The 18,325-nt window shown below is 44.2% G+C and overlaps 1 protein-coding gene across 5 annotated transcripts in view; it reads right to left on the reverse strand.

Moving 5' to 3' along the window:
• Positions 1-18,325, reverse strand: part of SATB2 (SATB homeobox 2) — a 140,241-nt gene that overhangs the window by 3,237 nt on the left and 118,679 nt on the right. The gene's annotated exons all lie outside the window — the stretch shown is intronic.

Raw genomic sequence — 18,325 nt, forward strand, 5'->3', positions numbered from 1 at the left:
AGAAAAGTACAAATTAATATTCATTTACCACTGCCTTTCTCACCTGTAAGACAGCTGCACCAGTGAAGGAGAAAGTGATGCTAAATGCAAACAATATAAAATAGATACAAACCCACAAATAAATAAGAAATACAAAATCCAAGTAATAAAAAGAAATATAAAATAGACAAAATAAAAATGAAGCCAAAAGGTAGTACAGTCTCATGGTCACGATGACTGGCCAGTTGTTCTCAGACAAGTCACTCTCTGGCTTTGCTTCTTCCCCCCCCTTGTCTCCTCACATCCTTTTAAGCTACAGACTCACCTTTTCTACTGGATGCCAAGTACCACAAAGGCCCAGACACACGTGGGGCTGTCAGGTGCTACTTTATCATAAATAATGATTTGGCATTGAAATCCATCACAGCTGCTTTATGGAAGAAAAAAATGAATAATAGAAGTGCAGAGATTTGTTAAGATTTCCCTTCTACGAAAAGTGACATCGCAGCCAGTTCAGTTGCTTCACAGAGCTGGCTTTAATGTGTCTCCTGAACAGACTTCTCTGTATTACATCTGTCTGAACTTCACTAGTTGAGAAGATCTGAGTTCAAATAATTATAACCCCCCATTCTGAAAAACCCTCTGGGCAAACACACTTTTCAGTCTCGCAACAGATTTTCACCAGCAGAATCTCCTTTTCGGCAAGTTTAAAGAAAAGCATATGTAGCTCTTTATCTTCCTAACAGCCACTTAAAATGACTAAGAAAGGGCTTGTGCAGCCCTTATTCCAGGGGAAAAACACCTGATCTGAATTGTTAGAAATACAGAGGAGCTCCATATGCTTTCTTTAAAACCAAATCTATACAGGAGAGATTAGCAGCAAAAAATCCCCTACAGGATTGCAGGCTGTATTTGCCCAGAGGTTTCTTCAGATGCAGAGAAATAATTATTAGAACTCAACACTACAGAGCTAACAAAATCAATATGGATAAATATTTCCTTCCACAAATAAGAGGGAATTCTGGCTCTTCACCCACAAAGAAAACATCTTTGCTGCAAACTGTAACATCCAGGAAATCAACCCTACATTAAAGAGCTTTAAAGGGAAAAAAAAAATCAGGATAAACAATGGAGATGTGCTGAGAACTTGCACTGAATTTTACACATGTAGCGAGCCCCAGTAAAACTCTATGTTGCTATTACAGCAAGAGGGAAGTTCACTGTGCAACACCAGCCTGTTACGCAAATAAAACAGCTCTGTTCTGAAGAGCCCTCTATTCATTTCCTTCATCAAGCGTTGCTGCCACAGTCATTGATAACATCCGTGATCCCCGCTCACACTGTCTGAAAAGCACATCCAAGCGCACAGCCACTGCCCACCGCACACATGTGGCCAAAGAGCACAAGCTGGAGCAGACACTGTTAAAACGACCCGACCTGCAGCGGGGCCAAGGCATGGCCCTTCTGCTGCTGCTGCGCCGGGGGACAGGGGGCAGCACTCAGCTGGCCCAGAGGGGCTTCACCTCCCATCTGCCGCTCAGTGGCAGGCACCGACGCAGGACCTGGCACCACGGCCCCAGTGGTACCTTGATGAGCAGAGGGTGTGCACGTGCAGACACACAACACACGTCCCACCGACCGCAGCACAAGTCACTGCAGCTGCCACAGAGCGATGCTTGTGACAGTGATGGAAGCACCTGAACAAGGAGGCAGCTTCCCAGCAGCTCCATGCTGTCATCTGGAACCAGGTGAGAGGCAGGGCTTGCCACGCTCCTGGCAAGAGCCGCTGATGGGCAGAAAGGCAGCAAATGTGTTTCAGTGCCAACAGATTCATTTTCCTCCCAAGCATGTAAATACTCAGGGTGTCACAGGAATGGACCAAGGAGCTGTGGGAAAGGAGAAGCTCAAATGGAAATGACAGATACTCTGGTTTGTGTTATCACATCTCTCAAAAAAGCATAATGTTCCAATGAACTGAATCGCTCAGATGCTCTTTGAGGATTGCTTTTTTGTCCATGGATTGTTTTCAAAGAGAAGGACTGACATCTCCAAGCAGAGGGTTACAGATGAGGGTCATATCCATCTCTACATCACCAAGGGAGCACTGAAAGCAGCAGAGTTGGGATTGCTGACAACAGCCAAGGACCTAGCCCATGAATTTGTCACACAGCCCCTACCCAAATTATCTCCGCTGTTGTGCCCTCTGGTCCTGTCCCCTGACACTGTCGTGCCCAGAACAGCCAAAAAAAGAAAGAGAAAGGATTTAACACCACCAATAAACTCCCAGGGAATTTACACACAGCGTCATACGAAAAGCCTCAAGTAGCATTGCTAATCAGAAGCTGAATTCAAGTAGCAGCTAACAGAGATAGAACCGCATCCAGAAAGGGTGTGAATTACTCAGTTCATTCTTGTTGGAGTTGGAAGTGGGCTTTTTTTTCCCTTTTCAGTTGACAAATAGCATGAGAAACGATTCAGCTTGAAAAATGTTACAAGACTTCCAATCAAATATAATGATGAAAAAAATCCAACAATACAGGATCAGCAGCAGTAAAATGTTTAATTTGAAGGAGATGAAGAGATGCCTACAGCATCTATAAAGCAATCAACCAAAGAGAGGGCTGAGAGCGGGAGGGAAAGAATAATTTTACTTAACCCTTCCCTTTCTGGAGTGACCTCTCCATCCCCTCCAGAAAAGGGAATACATGACCCACGGTGATCAGTGTAGATACTAGGAAAAGGTTCTATTCTATTTCACTTCCACCATTATTTATGCCCTTAAATCTACAGGCAAAATCTCCACTGGCTTCATGCACTGCTGTGCACACCCTGCCATAACACTTCAGGTTTTGGGTGAGTTCTGCCCTGTGTCTGTACTCCAAAGAGGGAAATCCCATTGATCTTCCATGATTAAACATAGGCTGCAGCACATTTTCCAGTGCAGATAAAACCCCCAAATGATGGTGTGACCTACCATGAACCACCACCAATGTGGGCTTCAGAGAGAAGGGGTAAAAAAAACAGCCACGCTTGGCTTTCCTTTTCCCAAGAGAGCTGGTGCTGGGCTGGGAAAGGTGCACATCCCAACACAGGTGCACCGTGCTCCTCTTTTCCACTCCATTCTCCTTCTTCTGTGCCTTTCCTCACCACTCCCCAGTCACAGGTGGGGCAGCCTCCTCCTCCACCGCAGCCACCACCATCTGGAGCTGACTTCCTCTTCCCTCCCTCCCTCCTCACTGACTCCCCATCTACTTTCAAATCAAATGTGAAGATACGGATTTCCTTCCATGCCCATAGGACTTTATTTTCCCCATCCTTTCAAGAGACTTCATTTTTAAACTCCACAGGCATGGCTGTCCTCTCAGGGTTTCAGAACAGAGCAGCTTTGGAAGATGCTGCTTCATGAAGGTTCATTCAGGTAGACTTTGACCTCAGAGACAAACTCATTTTTCCAAACACATTAATCAGCCCTGGTACAGAACTTGGGAGTCAATGACTACGATGGAAGTTGACTTTAAAAGATAAAGTGACTGGTTTTAAATCACGCTGCACTGAAATACGATTTGAAGGCCACAATGAAAACCAGCTGGAAGCCATGTGTAAAATATAATAGTACATGCCTACAGGGAAGGAAGTGAGATATTGAATGATTAAGTTTAGGAGAGTATATAATGTAGTGTATCATTACGGGAGTGATCAGGATTACTTGTAATAAGCTAAGGGTTTGTGGTCTTTCTAAAATCCAAAGCCAAGAATTACGGGGGGGGGGAGGGATCACCGCACTGCTTTACACGTATCCACTCCCCACGTCTCAGGATGCTCCCGCAGGAGAAACCTGACTTTGGCAGGCTGGGACAGCTGTGTTCCCACAGAAAAGAGAGGTGAGTGAACCCTAACTGAACGATGAACGTCATTGTAATTGCAGTCTATGTCTGCACTGTATTTAATTTTGGCTGGATTCACTATCCCACTGATGTTTGTTTCCATTTCCACCCACTTTCTAGCTAGAACTAGACACGTGAAAATGGTGAGTTGCTAAGGGGAGCCAAGCAGAATGCTTGAGCGGGGTACACACACGGACACCAACTGCAGCGAGGCACTGGCTGACAACACGCACCCTGTGCAATGCCACCTTTCATTGCCTGAACAACCATTGCAGTAGATTAGAAATAGGAACTGCATCTTTACACCAAAACCCCAAGCTCTTTTGTTTCATAGGGGAGTTCTGCTCTTCCCTTTGCAAACAGGATTAGTCACGTGAGCTCCCTTCCCACGGGTTTTGCTGAGATGATTAGGTGCCCCTTACTATGAGTAACACCAAAAATGTTTCGGTCTTGCAAGACAAGACTGCATTTGTCAGAGACTGCTCTTGTTGAACAGACACTGCCTTCCTCTGTGCACAGAGAGCGAGCATCAACAGGCACCTCAAGTGGCATGTGCTGGCAGGTACCGATTCTGATAACCCAAACCACAAGGAGGAAAGTTGAATGGATTGGTCTTCTCTTTGCCATAGGAGGCTTAGATTGGATATTAGGAATCATTTCTTCATGGAAAGGGTTGCCAAGCACTGGAACAGGCTGTCCAGGGAAGTGGTTGAGTCACCACACCTGGAGGTATTTAAAAGACACGTAGACGCACTTAGAGACATGGTTTAGTGGTGGACTTGGCAGTGCTAGACTAATGGTTGGACTTGGTGATCTTAAGGGTCTTTTCCAACCTAAACAGTTCTATGATTCTATTCTCCACTGTGTCAAAGGGTCTCACCTTTTAGCTTTCCTTCACATTGCCCTCATGGCCAGCCATAATACTCCGTCACACCAACGGCTTTTATGCCAAAGAGAGCAAGTTTTTAGCCTGCTTAAGGAGCCCAAAATAGAAGCTTGGGAGAATGCACACACATTACAAAATGCAGGTTCAGAACGTGTGTTTGGTCTATCTAACACTGACCATCTATTACATCCCTTACAAGCATTCAAGGCTAGCGAGCAGGATTTGCTGGCAATTTGCCACTCAATGCAAAGACAGATTCACTACGGACTTCAGTAAGGAAGCCCTCTGGAAAAGCTCCTTCCCAAGGACTAGCTGAAGTCAAAGGGAGGGTGCAGGACAAGCCTAAACAAAGTGTTCAGCTGCGTTTTACTGACACCTGTAGCTGGAATTTGCAATACTTCACCTCTGCAAGCCGAGAGCTCCTGGGCAGTGCCTACCTACCATGTAAGAGTTTACTTAAGAGGCAACCTCCATCACCTTGCCAAGAAATCTTGCACCTGGAAGGAGGCTCTGTCCCTCTTATCAGATCTTACAGGAACAATCCGTGGGAGATCACCTACTCACACAAACAGCCGCACACTCCTTACCCCGGGTCTCTCTGGGCTGTGCAAGAAAAGAATAAAGCAAGCTGCTGCCATAAACAGGCTTGCACCCTGACAGCCCCCCAGCCCGGGGCTCGCAGGGGTAAGAGCATTAATTAGACACAGTCACTGTGCCAAGACACTTTACAGGTTTCCTAGGAATGTCTGTACAAGAAACTGTAGCAGAAGTTACAATTTGCACCTGTGTTCATTTCTTTCCTCTTAAAAATGCGGCTGTTGGAGCTCTTTTTTTCCCCCTTGCAAAAATACATTCCCTGGGTAAACACTGTAGCGCCGGTCGCAGCCCCAAATGAAGTATTTTCTTTGGGCTCATTCTCACAAGTGGTGATTTCACACCCTGACACCATAAAGCTGTGTTAAAGACTGCGGTTTAGCTCCCTTGCTTTTCTTGGATTATACAGTATCCTAAGGTCAAAACTCAGGAAAATCCAAAACTGTTATTAAAAAAGAAAAAGTATCTATGAAGTGATGACAAATTGCAGACTACAGGTGTTAGATTACATTCTGACTCCAGGCAGGTTTAATATACTTCAGTTTCCTTTTACAATTGCCCTTAGCAGGTACTGTTATCGGTAAGGGATTTAAGAAAAACTATGGTACTCAATAAAAGAAGACCGTGTCAAAAGAAATCAATATGAGCGTGCAAAATGGTAGGAAGTCTGACATGGATAAATATGTTCACTTTCATCTAACTTCAGTCTGAGCTTCTTTTAATTTCATAGCTCAAAATGCCAGCCACACATCCTGTGCATTTTCCAATGCAGCTTAGTAATAGCTTCACAAGGGTAAACGCCATTATTAGAGATAATTATAATACATGTCTGTGATATGATGTGATATAACCCTAACCCCGTCTTGTGCAAACCAGACCAGATGAGCCAACCAGAGCTGGTGGCTACAACCTCTTGTAACCCGGCAGCCCTGGGTCATACTCAGCTGCAAAGACAAAGCAGTCACACAGTAAAAGAATCCCCCAGATTTTCAGACCTTTCCTGTCACCCTTCAACTGCTGCTGACCACCACTGGAGCCAGAATACTGGATCAGACAAACTCTGCATCCTAAACCCCTCAGCTCTGAGATGCAAGTCACTCTCTGAGCCACGCAGAAGGGGAGTCAAGAGATGCAAGGAGAGAAATGAGTTCCACAGGGAGCTCAAAGTCAAAGGCAAGTTTGGCTTCCAGGCTGGAATGTGAGCTGGTTGAAGTGCTTCATTTTAACATCTTTGGAGCACACTTGCCACATGCTTCCCTTTGTGTTACAGAGGTCGCCTTGCTTAAGGGCAGGAAATAAGCAGTGAACTGAAAACATGGCAAGACACTGAACAAACACCCAGTCTCTAAAACAGCAGCCCCCTCCTGCAACTCTTCTCCAGGACTAAACTGTCAAAAATAGTCACAAAAGTGACCAAAAAGACAACAGGAAGAAAAAAAATCATCAAAAAATAACAAAACTTTCAGTAGTGCACTGCTTCTGCCATCCCACATGAAGTGAGAAGCACAAGCATTAGCACAATGCAATTAATCTTGACTTGAAGGTGGGGGAAGGTGTCTCTCCCCCAGCGCACGCTGCTCCCATTAATGCTAACAGGAGCTTAGCATGCATCAAAGAGCAAATACACCACAGAACATTTTTAAGAGCTATCATCACTAGAGATAAAATATAAATTACAGCCTGATTACACTGTGCTGCCAAGAGGCTGCATGTGCAGCATAGCCCACAGCGACAACTGGGCATGACCAGGTAACTTCTGGACAGGTCTAAGGCCACTGTACCACATCCGTGCACAGGAGTATTTGCTTGCCTTTGCTCTGCTCCCGAGGAGCCGCGGCACTGCTGTCTGCACAGTTGTTTGAAGCATGTTAACGAATCAGCTTGACAAAGAGAAAAAAAATCTCTGCCATCGCTTGACCACAGTCATGATCTTATTCTTCAGTAATGTGTGGTTTATTTCCCTTTCCTGATCTCTGCTAACAGACAGCACGTGCCTACACAATAGCCACTATTTTGTCTGTATAATGTTAAATAAATCACAAAACTCTGACAATGCGGAGCAGTGTCCCGGTGTTTCCTGGGGTAACCGCTCTCCCTCGAACACTAACTCGACTCTTCCCACAAAAGCACAGGCCCAACTTTCATTGCTGTGCAAGTGCCTGAGAACTGGCTGATTTTATGGGGTAGCATAAATGAGCTCATGCTGATGAACGTTAGTGGATTAGCTCTGAATTTCCCATCTTTGGCTGGTTTAAGCCAGATTCCTAGGTTTACTGCACAGTGACTGTGGCCAGAAGAGGATGTCCCTTTCTCAAATACCCGGCTGCAGCCTGGGAGGGTTCTCAGCTGCTGTTCAGCCACAGGTGGAGCAGGCACATACCTACTGTAAAATACCCAACGGGTCAGATTCATTCCAGCTTCTGCTGGCACAAACCAGGGTGCTGGTTATACAGGGAGGCTGAAGCAGGAAGTGTTGCACAACCCTGCTGCAGACTCTCTCCTGAAGGCATCGGTGATGGATGGCTCCATTGTCTGGGAATGGGGCATGGCCAGCACAGCTGGCATGGGGGCTGGCCTGCTGCATCCTCCAGCAGGCAGCAGGGCTCTGCCAGCCTCGAAGAGCCTTGCAAGCCTCCTTGGCCTGTAACCTGCAGCAGAAAGGCAAGGGGGATAGCAACAGCCCTGTAAAGGTTCGTGCTGCCCTTCTGCAGGGTGATGCTAACTGGAGTGCCACCCAAGTGGACTTTGAACATCTGTGTGTGCATCCAGTTAACACTTACTGTCTTCAAAACAAGATCGTGAGCTTTGCAGACCTAGGACTTCCTTCTTCCATGCTTTCGCTTGCGAGGCTGTCCAGAGCACTATGGCATATAGACAGCCCTGCTTGGCAGTTTCCAAACAGAGTATGGGCTTGGTTGTGGCTGAAGAAAGGGTCTAATAAAGGTTTTGGGTTGATTCCGAGTTTCCCTATGCCAGCCTAGCTAATCTCAATGAGGAGCTGACAGAATGCCACAGGAACTAAGGAAGCAACACAAGGCTTTTGGTTTGCTTTTCCGCAGGAAAAATACTCCTGGTATCCTCTACATTTTCTTGCTTAATTAACACTACACATGTTCTCCTTTTCTTTTGAAAAGCAGAAGAGCATCTGTGGGCAGTGTGAGCAAGATCTTCCCTGACAAGCCCCAATCTAGAGCCATGCTTAAGGTCAAGCCCTAAACCCCTAACTATGGTGGCACCAAAGGCGCCCCTATAATCATGCTGTTTTCCAGTTCCTCAGATCAAGAGTAGGCAGTGCATTATTTTAGGAAGGGTATGTTTGGATTAGACACTGGGTTCTGGTGGGGGGTGAGGGGTAATTATTTGTCCCATCAAACTGGTTTAGGTCCTTACAGATGGCTATTTGGGGTTCCAGGAATACCCAACTGTACTGCTAATTTTTACAATGGGGGCAGTTAGAAGTCAGGAGAACCTGACTGTTATGGTTAGTGAAAATAGGAGATTTGTGCTGATAAAACACTACTCAGCATGTTTTTTGCTTTCTAGACGTAACCACCAATGCACTTAATAACAGGACTTGAGCAAACTATACTGTGTGAATCAAACACATAAAAGTATAAAAATTCCTTTTTTTAGAAAGCAAGTCTTAAAAAGTGCATTATAATCAACTACCATGGTAAGAGCAAAATATCCAGCATTACCACACACGCAACTGGCATAATGTGCTTTATTATACCCTTAGCTTGAAACTGGGTAAATAAAAATTGAATGACCAAAGTACAGTCTCCAGCACAGATTAGGGCACTGAGGACAGGGCGCCTCAGAGAATTAGATCTGAAATCCTTTTCTTCCTGATACACTCTGGAAAAGGTGGGCACATCCAGCAGGCTGAGGAAGCCACGCTGGTGTTACTGCTCTCTGTGTGTCACTACTCTGACCTGCACCTATTTTACAGATCCTGGATGCTGGAAGAAACAGGCTTTATGGAAAGTAAACAGCACCTGCAGTTTATATTCACAATATTGGAAAATATGCATTTGGGAGGAAAAAAGAAAGTACTATTTTGCTCATTTCTAATAAAATTGTTTAATTTATGGCCAGAGAGGCAGTATTAGGACAAAGCAGAGAATGACACTGTTATGGCCCTGGGATCCATCCCCGGCTTTGCTGCTGCCTGCTGTGGGGAGCTCTGTGGACGGCTCAGCCTGGGGCTGGCTACACACACATGTTCACAGGGGTGAATTCACGCTTAACACAAGCCTGCAGCTAGTGCAGATCTGTGCGCAAGGAGCCCCAGGCTTTTGCTAGAAATGCACACCACCATTCTTTGCTTCGCTAAGGTTAGAACTGTGGGGCATTTTTCAGTCAAAAAGCGTTCTTTTGGTCAAAACTGTTGTCTGAGTGACATCAAAGTACTGCCTAAATAAAGTCTGCTTTGCCAAGCTGTTTGTCCGGGGTGGCGGGGGGGGTGGTGGATACTCTGACAGAGTTCAAGCGGTTGCGTAGGCATTTCTCATGAACCAGCACATTCTGGTTGCTTTTATTCAGAACAACTTCTGCACTTCAAATTCCTCCTATTCTCCTTTACAGCACTTACGTTGCTCTAAACGGCCGCAAACCTTTGGGGTTTTTTAATATTAACTGAAAATAGCAATTTAAAAAGCACTGACATACTTTTTTTTCTTTCAGTATTTCAGAAATGTCAGCAACCCCTTAAACTAACTCAAGAACTTCTATAGCTCTAGGCTGTACCACCCTCACAGCCATCTATCTACTGACCTGCCTCCTTCACCATCCTATTTAGAAAGGGTTGCACTGATGGGAGCTCCGAAAGAATGAAATGTAACGCAGTTTATAAAAGGAGATGGATGTGAATCTTTCCCATCTCAAAATCCAATAAAGCTTATGATTTTTATTGCATGTGGGAGTCCTTTGGTCTATGTAATACTGATTAGCAGCTTGGCCAGTAAGTCTGATAAACCAGAAAGTACTTTCGAATATATTCTGGCCAGAGACACTTGGGAGAGAAGCGTGCGTGTTGCAGCTGATGGCCCCAGGGGCACACACATACCTTGGGATTTCTTCTTTGGTTCTGTTCCATCTTGCCGTGGTTTTGTTCCATTCTCTTCAGAATGAATGACTCCAAGGCTCTCTTATCAGTGTGTCTTCCCAAAAGGAGGCATCATCTCAAAACCATTCCCCCTCATCCTTCCTACACTCCTGAACCCTAAAATCTACAACCTGCTTCAGTTAGGGCTCTGGACCGGATTTTAACGGACTCCAAACAGAGCAATGCAGCATTCCTACTCCTAATCTCATTTAAACAAGGAAACACCAGGAATAACATTACTCCAAGTTAGCAATGCTTCCCCAGTGCTAATCAGCCTGTTAAAAAGGCATAAGCAGTTTGTTTGACGCAGAGGGGCACAGACAACCACAGAAATGAATCAAAACCAAGGAAAAACTAGAGATTAAAAGCAGTAATACTCCTTTCAGCAAACCACAGTCTGAATGCATGGTAAGTGGCTAAAAGACACAATCACTGCAAGATCTAGAGACAAAAAAAGGGTCCTCTGGCTGAATGAAATGTAAATTAAACTCACTCTGGTGCAGAACCGTTTCCTTTGCAGGGCAGGACTCACTGCCACCGGGAAATCAAGCCCTATTTGCTGCAAACAAGGGCTGTCGCAGCTGACCCTGCCTGAGCTCACCTAAGGAAAACACACACGCTCAAAGCCAACAGTTGGAGGGAAAGGAATTAAAACCCAAACACAGCACACTTCCTAGAAGAGATTTCCATGGAGGCTCCCCCTCCAGTAAGCAGATGGTTTCCAGTTAGTCAGGGCCAGGCACAGCCTATGTGGTTTCCTGCCTGCTTGTCTTTGTAGCTTATCTAGATCTCATCAAGATACATGGTCTGAAAAAATTAGAATGGCTATGTACAGAAATTAGGGAAACTGCACAAAATGAGCCTTGGGTTGCACTTGTGCAGAGGAGTAGGGGAATCCGTGCCCATGGGTGGGATGAACACAGCGGTGACGACCCCTCTGCCAGGGCAGCCATGTCAGGCTGTGGCACATCCCACCTGCTGAGCCCGGATTAGGTCACATTAATGCTTCAGGAAGTTACCGAAGTCATGCCTGAGTCTATCCAAAACAGCTCAGCTGCTGTTTCCCTGCTCCCTGACATCAGTTTACAACCCTGCCTGTTCTATGGTGTTGGTGCCCGCTGGCAGGCCAGCTCCTTGGAGGGGTGGCACACACACAGTGCATGTCTATGTGTTCTGCAAAGCTCTGGGCAGACACTGGTTCTCGCAGTGCTGTGCATGGCAGCAATGCAAAAATCCAACCAGGCACATATGCACAAGCTACCATATGGAAAGGGCATTCTCAAATTAAACCCTGAAACCCAGATGAGATCTGAGCAAAGGACAGTTTCACTTAAAGGAAATCTCTGAGGTCAACCAGCAATTAACTGAAAGGTTCTGACTGAATACGCTATTGACTGTGCTCACATCAGACAGCTTCCTGTTTATTATACCTTATGGGCTGTCTAGGTGCCAAGACATTAAACTGTCAATAATCTATTAATACTAAACAGCTCCTCCCATGCAAATCCTCTTAGGCTAAGAAACTGCGCCAAAAAGATGGAAATTTTTGAAGTGAGATGGAAATGAGCTTTTTAGGGTATTTCTTTGCCTGGTTCCAGCTGAAAGTACAGCAACATTCATAAACAATATAACACGCAGTCTATAACTACATGGAAAAAATTGTGTTAAAAAAAATCAGACATGATTGAGACCATATCCTGAAATCTGGCTTTCTTTTCCAAGCCATCTTTAAACAGTCTAAGTTAAATTTAATTAACAATTTACAACAAGGAGAGAGAAGTTATTTAAAGAGAGGCCTACAGGTCCTTAACATTCAGTGTCTGGGAAACAGTTGTATATAAAAAAAAAGTTTTAATGAATTTAATAGAGAAAAGCACTTCAATTAAATGCTGTCAAAGAGGATTGTATTAATGACTGCACACAAAGGAATTTAAAGCAAGCCAAGTATATTTAGCAAATAGGAAGTAGGCTTTCAAGAGGCTGAAACTATTTATGTTTCTGCCATTGCAATGCATCTCGGAGATCGCGTTGCCAATTGAAAGCAGTTATGTTATTAGATATGATTTTATTTATTATGCATTATTAAAATTTCAAATGATGCAGGGATACATTTATTTCGCTTCTAAAATGAAAGAACAAAGATATTTCCTGCTTGTTCAGTAAGAAGAAAACTAGAAGAGGAAATAAATAATAAATACTAATAATAATAACTTAGCACTTAAACCAGTGAAGTGCTGTCCAGACAGATCTTTTTTGTGGGGCTTGGTGTGCCCTGAAGTTTTAGTCTGCCTCTTTCTGCTACAACTAGATGGATTCACAGCTGCTACAGCAGCTTCTCTCAGCACAGCATGGAAGAAGGAGCCAGCTCTTACTCCCTGCGGGCAGGATACAAATCCTCGTTGTATCCTGAGGTAGCACAAGGGACTTCTGCAATACCCTGCATGTTTCAAATCAAAAAATCACCAAAATCCCCGGAGGTAAAAGGAAAACGATGTTGCCAAGCTCTGTGCAAGCACGACTGAGAAGACCAAGGTTTTCCAGACCTAGCCAAGAGCACTCAGCTCTCACAAAAGCTCCTAACAACTATGGGTCTGCACTAAGCCCTTCTGCAGAACGTGCTCACCTTCCTCAACATCAATGTGATGGGACCTGTGGCAGGAAGGAAGGGGGCTCTTCACAATCCTCCCTACCCATGTGCCTTGGATTCAAGTGCAGCACATCAAATGGGCATGGCCCAGTAAGAGCATAACGTAGAGTTCCAAACCATAAATCTGAGAAAAAGCAACCAGAAAATTCAAGGGTGTCAACATTATTTTGTGCTATGACGGTACAAATAGCATAAAACTAAATTTAGTACAAACTGGAAACCGAGGAATGCTTTTTGACACAAAGTTAATGAGATGGCTGGGTCTGTAATATCCAGGATATGTTCTGTGATTTACCACATCCTTTTTGCCATATGTAATGGTAAGATGTTCATAATGATTTTAGATGTTTCAAACTTCTGAACGTTCCACCAGAGGTACCTTATACGTGCTTGTATTCCTTGGTTTCTGAACACTAAATCCCTTTAAGTTAGGCACCATGATGTCAGTTAGTGCCAAATTACTGCTTTTAAAATGCATTTATTTGCACTTCAGTGTAAGATTTTTACCTTCTAATTTGAAACACGAAGAAGTGAGCAGAACTGCGCAAAAAGACATTGGAAAGGAGGCACAAGGGGATACCTACTTCCTTTCACAATGTGAGTAGCATCAAGTTCAATTTTCTTAAATACATTATCTGATTTTTGTTTAAGACTTTAATAAAAGTCATGTGTGATGTGTGTTGAGAATGTAGCCTTTGTTGTTCCACAGCTAGGGATCTTGCAAACAGCTTCGCTTCGTCTGTGCCAAGATATTTTGGAATATTCTTTGAAACACTGTAAGCATAGATGACTGTGAGAAAAAATATGTGCTACTGTACTTCTGGATACTTGATGCGTGAGAATAGTGCATACGCACAAAAACATTCCCAATTCAACCTTGTAAAAGCCCATAAAAACATAGAACAACAGACACAGCATACTAACCCTGAAAAAAAAACCCACATCCTTGCACCTATCCATGGGTATTTCCAACCATTCAGGAAAAGAAAAGCCCACCAATGAATTTCCAACGAGACCGGCCCAGGGCAAGGAGACCGAGTATCTGTGTGCTACTCTGCCATAGCCTAACCCCCAGAACTGCCCAGAAGCTTGGGGGAATGCTGTGCAACACAGGAGGAAGAGAAGCTCACTCGCCCTCAGAGATCTCAGGGGACAAGCAGTGCAATGTGCTCTGGTAGCACAAGACAATCTTGTTTCCCTCCCCATGTCATTTTTACAATTGCCCATCTGCACAGAAAGGTCAATGCAACGCTCCAGGGCTCCAACTTCATCTGAAGACTTCAGTGAGGAGCCCGAGAATTAATGCTGCATATGGCCAGTACCCTATAAACATTTACACATCTCTGAAGCCTGGTATTATTATTTATGTGCAAATGCGAGGGACAGGGAGTATTTAATGAGCATTAAAAAGAAATTTAAAAGAGCAATATTTTTAACTGCAGAAATTTTGAAACATAAACAGAGCAGAGGCTCATCTAGTGGCTCTTCAGCCTTCAAGACTCGCCTGCTGCCAGCCAGCAAGCTTCAAAGGTTGTGTGAATTTAAAGAGCTTTGTTTAGTAATCTTGCTCTAGATGTTTGCTCATCCTCAACCTACTACAACTCCTTACAACGCTTGCAGCTTAGCATTTACTAGGGGTCGAGGACTGGAAGAAAAGAGGGCTAAATCTGGTCAAATTGTGTGTGAAAGGCAAAAGGGTGAGATGACAGGGCCCAGATCTACAGTGAAAAACAACACTCCTTACTTGATCTCCCCTTTCATAGGGTTAAACGGAATAGTACTAAGCCTAATTTCAGAACAGAAGCAGTTTTGCTTCAATTGCAAGCACACTCCCCACTATCATTTCAAGGGGAATCGCAGGCTTAAAGTTAATAAAAATCAGCAGCACTTTTCAGCCACATTAGATATCCACACTAAACAGAAACAGCTGAGAGGGCGCAGTAGGCAGGTTTGGCTATAGCAGTCAAAGCTCAGCGCCTTTCCACTGCAACTGTGACAACTACCAATCACTAGAAACTCCATCAGACACCTCAGAGTGGAATGCAAGGGTCTCCTTGTCTGATATGTGCTCCTGTTGCCTTTGTGAAACCTCATGAAAGGCTCCTGAGCTGCTGTGGCACGTTGAGAAAATGGTGTGCACCAAAAGGATGGAAAAGCAGAGTGCACAGCCACAGCTTTTGTTCCGAAACACAGCGTGTGTGGCTGCAGGGCATGGGCACTGGAGCAGTATGAGAAAGGAGTTCAGAAGTGGAAGCCTTCTGAAAGCTTTGCTTGTATTGCTTTCTTTGAAGGGAGCTCCTTACCCCAACCGGAAGCAGACACACGCATGGTAAAAGATAAATGCAGAGTAAATAGCGTTTGCAATGCATATTGCCTTCAGCTTTAATACTGCACAGAAATAGAAGTCACATAATTTGAGAACTTTTTTGGTGAGGTTTTTGGATGGTTTAGATTGAAAGGAGATACTGAAATGGGCTGTTATTGTCTACTGTTAGTAGGAGAGAGAGAATGGAACTCCAGATAACATAACAACTGAGCAAGACAGATACTCTCCACTCACAAAATTTGCAGATCTCATTCTGACATGCATTTCCCCCTGTAGTTCTCGATCAAAGACTAAATAAATACTCCAGCTGCAACCCATCCAAACCAAAGCTCTGAGCTTTCTGAGTGGAATGAATAAACCTGCAACACAAATATCTCTGAAAGTCCACCTGGGCTTGTTGAGACACCAGACTTCAGGTGTCTCACCCTATCTGAGCAGACACCACAACTAGCCACAGAATAAGATACTGGGGAAATCAAAAAGCAGTGGGTATCAATCTGTGGTCTAGCTTTTGGGTGCAGAGAAATGATCAAAAAGCAGAACTATCAGGGTGCAGACATTACAAATGAATTGCAGGGCACACCACCCACAAATTGCCTAGAAGAAACAGTAAGCACCAAAGTCAGCGAGCTAGCATGGTTTGGGAAAGAAGTTTTTGTCCAAGTCTCCTGGACAACTCAGTCCTGATTTTCAGTATGCAAAATCTCCTGCTGTAACCCACACAAACACAGCAAAAACCTACTGTGCACATTAAGCACACCATGTTCCCCTATGGAATAACACAGTTTTGCTTCACTCATCATCTATGACTGGCCTAAGTATTATTAATTAGTATTATTTTTTAAGAAATGAAATCTTAAGCCTCGCTATTTTTTCCTGCACGCTATGCACTGTGTGACCCATGAACTCTGAAGACATTGGTTAGAATCAGATATTTCATCAGGAGGTACTAACGTGGTGTTCACTGTCCCTTTTATTACTTCTAGAAAGAGAATATGCAATTAGTTTCATTGGATTGCCATTGCCACTTGCTTTGACCCATTTTTATGAGGGCTCCATGTTCTGCTGTTTTGTATTTCATCGTCATTTCTAAAATATTTGTTCCCTTCTATCCCTCACAAAATGACAAAATTAGTATTTCATTTACTTCTGTCATATGTTATTTTCCGCATATTTAAAGAGAGACCACAATGTTTGCAGTGAACACACAATACAAAAAAGCTTCCCTACAGCTTTCTGCTAAGCCTTCTTTTATTTACTAATGTTCCTCCGTGATTTATGATCTGAACTATTATAAATTGCCAGAGTTGTCTAAATCAAAGCTTCTGAGGAAAAAAAAGGGTAGAGGGATGTCATTTAAAAAAGTGACTAAAGTAACAGTGAAAAAAAGCACGTGAAAGCCATTCCTGTTTCTTTAAAGTCAACATTTGACTGCTCTTAAATCAATATGTAACTACCAGCTTCAGCAGGTCTATCTGTCAGCTTATGCAGAAAAGGAAAGGCAAGGTTTCCCCACCCTCTGAATAGCAGGTACTTTGCTGCAGTGGTGGCTCATTACTCCAGAGAACCAGCTTATCCACCCCAACACTCCAGAGACAACAGCCTGATTCATCATTTTCCCAACTGAGTCAGGTTTCTCTGCCCCAGCAATTAACAATGAATTAGCACTATATTAAAGTGCCAGGCAAGATGGTTATTCTCTGGAGTGGTCACCTTGGACACAGCAGACAAACAGTGGGAGAAGGGAGAGAAATTAGATTTACTGTGTCCCAGAGAGTCTGTAACAAACACTGAACCCCTGGTTGGCAACAGGAAGCAGCTATAGGCACTTCTCAGCATTAACACTCCAGAAAGGTCCAATGCCAGCCTGGGAATGGTGGGATTTAGTGAGGGATGAGAAGTAAGACAGAGTACCCTCACCTCTGCAGAGCAAGAAGCTAAACACAGAAGCATGAAGGCTGCTTGCTGCAAAGTGACTACTCCACATGCAGGCTGTCCAACAGATCTCCACAACAGCCAGGCCAGATCAAAGACCCAGCCAGGATCCCACATCTGATGGTGGTGGAAGAGGATGAGAACAGGGTAAAAACATTATAATGCTTTCTGGCATCCCCTCCCACTTTCCAGGAATCTGTGGGATAAAGTCACTTAGTGCACACCTGAATAACCTTAAAAACCAAGTGAGCGGCTGTGGCAAGCTCAGCCTGCACACAGAGCAACACGTAGGTATAGTGTGGATGCTCTGCAACCAGCATGTGAAGGCAAATCCGCACTCCAGCACGTCCATATGGTCACACCCGATGCTGCCAGAGAACACAGCCATGTCACAGAGCTCCACAGGGCTCACATTTTATGACTCCTCAGCACAATAACAAATAAATCAAGTGTGCAGGGAGGAACTTCTTGTGCGCTGAGCTTCCATTATAGACATTTTTCATTTCAGAAACAGGAAAATATTTGATTAAATGGATTAATATATAGCGGATGGGAAAAATCTAATGGGAGAGAGAAAGAACGAGAATGTTTAACACCCTGAACCTAAAGCGGTAGAGGCTACCAATACCAAACGGAGGGCAAGAACCTGCCACAAAAGAAACAACAACCCCTTAAAACATCAAAAGCTATTTCCAGCTGATCTTTTACAGCAGAACCACAACTGCCCCACTGCGCACACTATGCCGTTAAAGGACAGAAACCATACCCGGCCTTGGGTTGACTCCCTCACTGAAGGTGCACCCAACCCTCTAATTGGGAAGTGAGCTACACAAAGCTCATCACATCTTTGCCATTTCCAAGAAACTATACCAGAGAAAAGGCTTAAATTTATCTATCCATTATCTCTCGCTGGTCATGCCTCTTGTGATGACAAGCAGGATTTTCTTCCAAGTATTTCAGTCTGACA

The sequence above is a fragment of the Pezoporus wallicus genome, unplaced genomic scaffold, assembly GCF_028554395.1.
Source record: "Pezoporus wallicus isolate ANWC-B61680 ecotype Strahan unplaced genomic scaffold, APGP_CSIRO_Pwel_v1 contig_4710, whole genome shotgun sequence".
NCBI classification, from domain to species: Eukaryota; Metazoa; Chordata; class Aves; order Psittaciformes; family Psittacidae; genus Pezoporus; species Pezoporus wallicus.